Source organism: Phaeoacremonium minimum (genome assembly GCF_000392275.1).
Source record: "Phaeoacremonium minimum UCRPA7 unplaced genomic scaffold PA7_03_scaffold_604, whole genome shotgun sequence".
NCBI classification, from domain to species: Eukaryota; Fungi; Ascomycota; class Sordariomycetes; order Togniniales; family Togniniaceae; genus Phaeoacremonium; species Phaeoacremonium minimum.
In genome coordinates, this window is record NW_006921506.1 from 446,040 (window position 1) to 454,069 (window position 8,030).

The following is an 8,030-nucleotide window of genomic DNA, read 5'->3' on the forward strand; positions in this document are numbered from 1 at the left end:
GTAGCAAATAAGTCATCTAATTACTGGCAAAGATAAGACCCTACTCTTCTAACTTACTCCTTTCTATCTTAGTTACTATCAACCATTAAGAAGAGACTAAGATATAATAAGAGGTAAGAAAACTAATAATATATAAAGCTTAAGATAGCCTACTAACTTATCTGGCTAGATAGAGTCTTAATTAGTAGACTTTACGACTCTCTATACTATTTGTAAAGTCTTTTACTAAACCTTGTCAGCTTACTTAAATACCTTCTATCATACCTTTATTAAGCTTAACTACCTTTAGTAGGAAGCGATTCTTTCCTTCAATTAGGATTTTAAGAAGGCTAAAAAGGATTTTAAAAGTGATTAGACTATATAATACTATTCTAAGGAGATTAAGATATAAAGGATAAAACAGAAGCTTCTATAGCCTTAGATCTTTGCCTTTGCTAAGCCTTTAAATCTTAAGCTTTATTCTATTTTTCTTTCTTTTATATTAAATTAAAATAAGTCTTTCTAATGATTAGTCCTTATTCTCTCTTATAATTAGCCTAGTTTATCTATCCAACCTTATATAATGACGATAAGTAAATATTAGATTTAAGATGATGATTATAAGTAAAACGTTTCTTAATCAATAGTTTATTATCTGACTATAGTACTTAAGGTCTAGTAAGAATCTATTTCTGCTAATCATTATTAGGTTACCTTTAAGAAATAAGGAATCAACTTGATGATATAGCTTAATTACTTATTTAAGTATAGTATTTAGATATACTTTCTTTACTTAAGCTATCGTAAGAAGAGACTCTACTATCATTTAGATTTATAAAGCTGACTCTATTGTTTAAAGCCTTTATCTCTTTTTTTATTAAATTGTCCTTTATATTTATAAAAAGAGTCTTTTAACTATATTGATAAACCTTAGTCTTATTATTAGCTTTATCTTTCAATAATTAATTAAAGATATCTTTTTAAAGATTAAATATCTTCTTTAACTTATTAGAGTCAACCTTTATATTTATCTTTAAAATATAGTCGCTATATTCTGCCTTAGCTTTAGGTTCTTTTATAGTAATAATAAAGTTTAAGACTCTAGAGATTTAATCTTTTTAAATGTTATTAATTTGAAAAGCTTTAGGTATATATAAGGCTATCTTATTTCCAATCTCTTTCCTAATCATGATAATCTAAAGCTTCTATATTAGGTCTTAAAGGTTAGAACCTTTACGACTCTTATAAACTTTCGAGTCTATCTAGTTAATAGCTAGCTTAATATAGTAAAAGTGTTATTTCCTAAGGAATATCTATATATTTTCAAGTAAAAAAAGACTATACTTTCAATAGGCTCTTTAAGTAATAATCTATATTGACTATATTGTCAAAGCCTTATAAGTTAGAACCAATATCTCTTACTCTTTTAGCCAATCCTTTAGTAGTTCTTCCACCTATCATATATATCAAGCCAAAGATCTTCTAAGGAAAGAGTCGAAAAAGTAGGCATTATAGTGAGTCTGATTATAGATACCTAAATACTAATGATTATACTAATATAGTAGATATATAAGAAATCAGTAAGTTTAGATAAGAAGAATATCATCTTTAGTCATAGGAAATTGCTTTATCTTTAATTCTTATATAATAATAGTCAGAATCCACACCTAAATAAAGATATCTTAACATTCTATAAGTAGCCTAGCCTTAATCACCTCCTAAGTAAGCTACTTATTCCTCATTAAATACCCTTCTAGATTATAAAGCTCTAGTATATAAGTAAGGATAGAAACAAAGCCTAGCTTCATTTAAGTAACTAAAACGTTTAATCTATTATACCTTACCTACATACTTTAAGGCTTAACATACAAAAAGTATTATATAAACATCTTTAATATATATTCTCTAGCCAGCATAAAGAAATAAGCCAATCAACTAATTAGATTAATCTTCTTAATAGAAGGAAGTACTTTAGCTCTTATATTTATAATTCTATAAGTTTGGCTAACCTCTCTAATTAACATCCTTAACTAAGCCTAAGAAATATTTATAATAATATCTCTTTATTAACTTAATAAAGAAGGTATAGAATCAGCTCTCCTTTGATTAGTAAGACTGATATAGCTTATAGTAGCTGATTAAGCCAGTTAATTAGGCCTTATAAGGCTATTTTAATCAATAGATAGCTTAATAGACAGTAGCCTCCCAATCAAACTAGAAGGTCCTATAAGTATAGAAGAAGGAATGACAGCATTATTCTATAGCCTAAATCTAATAGAAGCCTTAAGATTCTATATATTATCATTTTCTATAGAAGATTAAAGTCTAGCAAATGTTGACAATCTAAGGTTTAGGCTAGTAAGTGATAAAGAAGCAAAGGCTTATCTAAAGGAAGGCTTAAATATATATAAAACTAAAAGCTTTTTAAGACGATTTATAATATACTAATAATTGACAGTAGAAGGCTTTCTTTCACCTTAAGATATAGAAAGCTTATCTTTATTAGTTTTCTCTTTATTAAGGCTATAATCGTGAAAAAGGTATCGCTACTTCTTAATAAGTCGTTTATTATCGTTGTTAGACTTTATATTAAATGATGAGAAGAAGTAAATCATAAAATCATCCTCTTTTTCTCTCTTACTTACGCTACTTATTTAAAGTAAATAAAAAAGGAAGAAAGAGTTAAACTTAATCAGTCTTAAATTAATATAATACCTTTTAAATTGTTTTCATACGACTATAATCGTATATACAAAGGAAAAGATATAAGGAAGGATTATTATCGTAAGGATAGATAGATATAAAGTTGAAAGGAAAACACTTTGCCTAATTTATATTTATATAACGAATATATTTTATATAAAAATAAAGAAAGCTCTTTTCTAATCATATACTCCTTCCTTTTATATAAATATAATCAATTTGTTTTATTTTATTATTTAAGTTATATAAATTATATAAGCGTTTTATTATTTTTCCCTCTTTTCTTATCTATAAATACCGTCTACTACCCTATATATCTTACCCTCTATACCTTTCCTCCTTTTCTTAACCATTATTTCTAAATCTAATATCTACCTAATTCATACTATAATAATCAATCATAGTTGATTAAAACCTTAATCACTTTATTATCCCTTATCTACCTCAAACTTAAGAGATTGAAGATAAGAGTATATATACTTAAGTCTTAAGATACTTATATATTGATAATAGTGCCTTCATCTTTATCTCCAATTGGCAATACTACCTTAGAGTGATCATAATCTCTAAAGTTCAAAGTCTAGCATATAATCTCTACCTTAAATAAACTATTAAAAACGTAGATTTTATAAAGAAGCTATTCTAAGACCTTTTTTCTAACAAATTATAGTAAGTTATTAGACAACTCGATTTTCAACCAACAAAGTTTAAGCTAGTTTTTGTTAAGATTATAAATAAAGGACTATTCAGCAATTATATAAAGCTAATCAGCAGCTATAATAGAAGAGTAAAAAATCTTTTCGTTTAACTCTATAGTACTTATAACCTTAACCTATATAAGTATTATAAAAACCGCTATCTAAAGTCGATTAAGAGATTTTCTCAGCATTAGACTAAGACTAAGATATATATTATATAGTCATTTTTTAAGTATGTTTTAATGCCCAGATTTAACTATAGTGTTTACGGCAATTATATATACTATCTAGAAGAGAAGAATTGCTTTTATAATACTTAAGATAAAGGCATTAGAATATACTCTAATATCTAGATGATAGCCGCTTATAAAAGGAGCTTTCTAAAATTAGGACCTTACTATCTTTATCCTAAAATATGCTAGACTATAAAGGTTATCTACTAGAAAGATATAGCTACTAAGGTTAAAGAAAAATAGGATAATTATATTAAAAAGTAGTAAGCTAATTAGAAGAAGAAGACTAAAAAGATAGGGAAATCATAAGATAATAAGGCAAAAAAGAAGATAGAGTCTTAATAGCATTATATAATAATATCTTTATAAAAATCAAACAAAAAATAATATTTTCTCTATTTACTTTAAAATATTAGGCTAATCAAGGAAAGAATAAAGAAAACAATTATAAAGCTAGCTTATATAATAAAGGAAATTTACTTTAATAAAATTCTTTCCTTATCTTATATATCATTCTTCCTTCCTATTCAATAACATTATCTTCCTATATATTTTATAAATCAAGCTATACTATTAAGTTATCTTTTTGTAAGAAGCTTTTAGCTACTAATCAGTATAAGACGATATTATTTAACTTAATTGGCAGATAGAATTTTATTTAGATAGTTATTTGAGAGTAAGCTCTTAGTAAGAGAAGAAGGAAGATTAATATAACTATATTTTACCAATACTAATTGACAGAATCTAGTATCATTTAGATCCTATAACTATTATCTTATCCTCTATTATACTTTAATTAGTGCTTATACTCTCTCTACTTACTGATCTTTCCTTATCTTTGTCGCTACTACTATCTCCTTCTTCGATATACCTAGGCGTATACTTACAGACTTTACTTTAGTTAACTTAATCCTTTAGTTAGTCTTTAGGCTTAGTTTAGCTTTAAAGTATATATTAGAGAGGGTCGTTTTCTTCTTATTCTTATTGTTTTTTACCCTTCTTATTTAGCCTTATAGTTTAGTCTATATTAACTGAATCATCATCTACCTCTTTATCTTCCTTTAGTATAAGTTGTCTAAAGTATTATGATAACTCTATCAACCATATCTTATCTTCGGTAGATAGTATTTATATACTCTAATCATCTTTAACGAATTTCTTTAAATAGATAGATATAAAGGTTCTATATATAAGAAAGCCGTCTAGAGTCTATAAAAGATAAACATTATACTCTTTATCTTTTCTAACTTTTTAAATTATATAAAGCTCTTTCTACTTATATGCTAGCTTTACTACTATAGATTTGTTAATTAACCTAAGGTTATCAAATATTAAGACTAGATCTTCTTTTTATAACTTAACGTTGGCTGGTCAAAATCGATGTTTATTAGCCTTATCCCTTCGCTTTATTAATACTTACCTAAAAGTGAGGACAGTATTATAAGCTCTTTTTATATTTTCTTCCTTATATTCTAGCATTTTAAGCCTTTTTTATAGATGATTATAGCTATCTATTGTTTTCTCCTATATTAAAACTTACTAAGTTAGGATAATTATCTTAATAGAGAGAACTAAGTCATATTTATATATTAAATAGAATAGGAAACATTTATAAAATCTTCTAATTAACATTCTGTTAGCAAAAAAGACAGTTGATAATAGCTTTATCTAATCCTTTCCTATTTTATTAGTATATTTGGCTATTATTGATACTATAAGTATATATTTATTCTCTATAATATCATTCGCTTAAACATTATATAAAAATATAGTAACTTTAAAGATATTAAGCTTTTATAAAAACTTAGTAACTTCTTCTTTATTCTTTAATCCTCTATCTATAGTGATTATGATAGGTAACCTATATTAGTATACGATTCTTTGCTAAAGGAATCTTCAAACTGTTTTCAAGTTGGCTTTGACGATAGCTTCTGCTTCTATAAAACTAGTCAGATTATATCTTGCTTCCAAAAAGGCTTCCTTTTCTTAAGACGGCGGCATATATTGAATATCAATATTAATATATTATATCGGCTGATCAAAAGGATTTATAAGTCTAACTTTCTCTTTATATCGTTTTAAATCCTATTTTTGACACTATATATAAGAAGCAATAGCTTCTTATATTTGATGATATATTCTGTCTTAATAGTATATTCTTTATATTTTTCTATATATTCTATCTCTTCCTTTATAACTATATATAATGTAAGCTTTTCTAAGTAGCTCTTTTCGCTTTTTTAGATCATCTATAACCTTTCTGAAGGCTTTATTTTGTTTCTGATAGTATAGTATGCTATCTTATATTATATAGTGATTGTACTTATTTTTGAATCTTTTTTGTTAACGAAAGTTATAATCAGCTGACATCTTATTATAAAAAAAGTATCAACCAATTTTATAAAAAGCTTATAACTAATTAAACTGATTATCTAAGTTAATTAAGGCTTAATCAGCTTTTATAATAATATTTACTATAATTTAAGCGTTAATAAAGTCTTAAAGATTGTCTTCCTACTCTTTCTTAATTATATCACTAAGTATCGTTAGTTTTTATGACAATCTATCGGCTACTAAATTCTTAGCTTTACTAATATACTTTACTTTAAAGTCAAATAAACGAATCTAGATAATCTAACGATTGATTAATACTTTAAGTAAGTCAGTCATTATCTTATTAAGCTAGTATATTAGTACTTTAACGTTTGTCTTAAGGGTAAATCTGACTCTATAAAGGTAGTATCTTAGCCGCTTAAGCGTAAATAATATACTTTAGTATTCTCGTTTTGTTATATTATATTTAGCCTTTACGAAGGTCTAGATTCTACTTTTAAATTGTGCCGGTTTTTGATAACTATCTTTTAATTATATTAGTATAACACTTTATCCTATAAGACTAGCATTAGTTATTAGGATGATTATACCACCTTCTAAGGTATAGTTAAGGTTGATCAAGATTAAAGGATTTGTTAAAGATTGTTTTAAACTATCTATTATCTTTAGTTATATTTCAACCTATTCGAAAGATATATCCTTCTATATCAGTCTAAAGAGTGGTTCAACTATGGTTATATATCCTTCTATCTAGATCTGATAGAAGCTGACAATTCTAAGAAAGGTATATATATCTTTTAAGCAGTTATATTGCTTTCATTCAAAGATTTTGCAAATCTTTATCTGATTAAGCTTATAGCTATCTATTCTATAGAAGTATCTTACTATAATAGCTTCCTTTTTATATTATTAGGATTTCTTGGCTATAATGATGACTTTGGCTAGTTTACAGTTTAGAAGGACTCGATTAATGTTTTATATATACTTTATAATAAATTTTCGAAGCCTTAGATACTGATCATAAGGTTTGTCGTTATATCTAGTAGTTAGGCCTTTAATATAAAAATTATCAAAGAAAGTTCGATAGACGTCTAAGATTAGATTATAGAGAATATAGACTATAATCTATATAAATTGTACTATCGAATTTGTTATATCTTACGGTAATATATATATTCTTAGTAGACTTAATAACGTTATAAACGTCGTCAAATCCCTACTTTTTATATCTAAAGGAACCTAATCATATCTAGAGAAAAGATTATAAAGTGTTAAAATGGTATATATACTAAAATCTTTGGAAAGTTCTTTGGTAGCTGAAGGTATAAATATATCTTAAGCTATGACTATATTAATCTTTATAGTATTGTTAATTAGGTAGAGACTATCGTCCTTCTTTTATATTAGGAACTATAAGTTTCTATAGGCTATATAACTTTCTTTAAATACTCTTTTTACAATCCTTTCCTTAAGTAGTTTGATAACCTTTCCTATAAAAGGCTTTAAAATTAATATACTAAATGCCTACCAAGCTTTATATTCAATTGTCTTGATTGCTTAAGGTAATGCTATCAATTCGTAAATAGCTCTTATATCGTTAAAGTTTTAAGCAAGCGCCTCTTCTCTATTAAAAAGCATCGTTTATAATAGCAATTCCTCCTTAGATAAAAGCTTAATATTATAGTCTGCTAGTATCATTTTAAGTCAATCAGCCATTAGATATATTCCTTCTTTGATTTTACTAAATTTCCCAATCATTAAGTCATCAAATTTCCCTTCTTTCTTAATTCGATTCTTTACTTCGTCCTATTTTTTCTGCCTCTAATATAGATCGCCTTTTGGTAACGAACCGTCAGACAGCAAATTATCTATAAGTTGTACTTTTTATGTCTTTCTTTTATATATTGTATAAATTCCAACTGTTTTTTTCATTATAATCGTCAGTGTCTTCAATAGTTTCTTTATAACGGTCCTAATCTTCCTTATATTAAACCTTCCAATTCGTTAAAACAGTTTGATATATACCTAGTTTTTGGTTGGTTTATATTGTTTGTATATACTTATAATAAGCCAGATAGATAGT